This window comes from Austrofundulus limnaeus, unplaced genomic scaffold (assembly GCF_001266775.1).
Source record: "Austrofundulus limnaeus strain Quisiro unplaced genomic scaffold, Austrofundulus_limnaeus-1.0 Scaffold42, whole genome shotgun sequence".
NCBI classification, from domain to species: Eukaryota; Metazoa; Chordata; class Actinopteri; order Cyprinodontiformes; family Rivulidae; genus Austrofundulus; species Austrofundulus limnaeus.
The window spans coordinates 2,248,195-2,250,474 of record NW_013952444.1 but is presented as its reverse complement, the minus strand read 5'-3'; positions in this window follow the sequence as shown (position 1 = coordinate 2,250,474).

The window sequence follows — 2,280 nt, the reverse complement described above, 5'->3', positions numbered from 1 at the left end:
CTAGTAATATATTTACTGAGAAAAATGGTGACGTGTTCAATACTTATTTTACCCGCTGTATGTGTGTAAAAATTATCAAATATTCATGTTTTTGTTTTTATTTCACTTTTCTGAAATAAAAAACAAAAAAAAAACTTTCAGATGATTTGCAAATCTTTGTAAATGTTTTCACAAATCTTAAAAATAATTTTACTGAAGCAGCATGGATCAGTGTAACCAGCAGAGGTCAGGCTTTACACAGCTACGCCACACCGTTACAGTTTGTTTTTGTTTTTCAAAGGAAAAACTGAATTCTCAACGTATCTAATGACCCCAAATCAAAGTTTATTGTTAAAAACAATAAAGCAGTTAAGGATATTTTAGTTAAGCCACTCAACCTCAGCTATAGCAGAGCTGCAGCTACTGTTGCTAATGCTAAAACGGTGGTTAGATCATCTGACTTTACTGCTCCGGACTGACGCACGACTGCGTGATGATGTCACGAACAATTGGTTTCTGCTCTGCCGCGYCCTCGCGCCGTTGCTTGCGTTGCTATGCAACGAGGGGGGTGTTGTGCACCRGAAATGATGACGTCACTGAGTGTTTTTAATTTATTCTGACGTASATTCCATACGAACCAATGAGATGTATACCCCAACCTTCATTAGAACTTATTTTCTGTTGGATTGCAGTGGTTCACAGCTGATTTGAGCAGTTACCTTTTTCAACAACCTTTTGATTGAAAACAATTTATTTTAAAAAATTATAAAATATTCATCTTGCCAGGAGTCCACAGTACTTTGTCAAAGGTTTGTGCATTTAAAMCGGACGTCACACTGCCTCTGAAAAGTGAAATGGAACCAGTCTATCAGTCAYATATTCTCCAGCTCCAAGGACTGGAAGAAATGAACAGTCCTGCAGGACATAACTTAAACCAAGTGAGAAATACTGATTCTGATGAAGCAACCGGCTCAAATGATATAAACTCTTGTTCGTTTCTGGGATCGACTCTCAGCAGAGGAAAAAATACCATCCTGTCATATTTCAGGTGGATTAAACGGACTTTTATCCCAGGCAATGAAAGAATTTACAATTTCATCAATATAGCTGGAAAAATATGTGTTTTTCCTTTAAGAAGTGTAATCTATCTGATTTATCAAGTTTCTAAAATTTTCAAGGCCATATACAAGAAGGTTTTATCTAAAAAAAAGCCCATCCCCCCTGCACAACCAGAAACTCTGGTGATTGGTTGCTCAAAAATTCAAAATATGAAATTATACACACCAGACTCTGTTGGTTCTGAACCAGAATCTTCTGAACAAGTCCAGCCATCACATACGGAAAAAGAATCAAATCCTCAAGACATGAGTGGTCCATCGCTCAAAAACACACTAGCTGAAAAGGAGACCCTGATAACTGGCTGCTCTATAGTCCAAAATGTGAGTCTAGTAACGCCAGCAACCACAGTCACAGGTCTACCAAAGTCCATGGCGAAAAGGAAAAGGAAAAAGAGAAAGAAACCACAGAAAAAGGAATCTGTTGCCCACAGAATGTCCACTATAACATGCTTTAGATGCGGTTCAAAGAAGCATCATGACAGGTTTCCCTGGTGCCCAGCTGCTAAACGTACGTGTGGCCTCTGTCATAAAAAGGGTCACTTTGCTCATTTCTGCCACTCATTTTTGGAAGACTGAACTTCCCTGCCTGCCTGCCTGCCTGCCTGCCTGCCATTTTCCGTTCAGCTAAATTTATCAGCAAGAGGCATTCACTAGCATTTTCGCCGGAAATGCTAGTGTGAATGCCTATTGAAACAAACTGATGATGTCACTGATGATGTCACTGATGTGACTGATGATGTCCCTGTTGATGTCACATATGCACAGAAAGACTGCCCCCATTCAAAGTCATTGACTAAAGAACGCCTACTTCACCTACCAAGACTATCAGACTCACTCTCTCTCTCTCTCTCTCTTTGGCTGGCAGTCTCTCTCTCTCTCTCTCTCCTGCCAGACAGACTGAGAGACAGAGATAGAGGTAAGAGAGAGAGAGAAAGAGAGAGAGAGAGAGAGGGAGAGAGAGAGAGAGCGCCTGCCAGCCAGAGAGAGAGAGAGAGAGAGAGAGAGAGAGAGAGAGAGAGAAAGGGGGGGGGACTGAGAGAGTGCCTGCCAGGGAGAGAGAGAGGGAGAGAGAGAGTAAGAGAAAGAGAGAGAGAGAGAGAGAGAGAGAGAGAGAGAGAGAGAGAGAGAGAGAGAGAGAGAGCCTGCCAGCCAGAGAGAGAGAGAGAGAGAGAGAGAGAGAGAG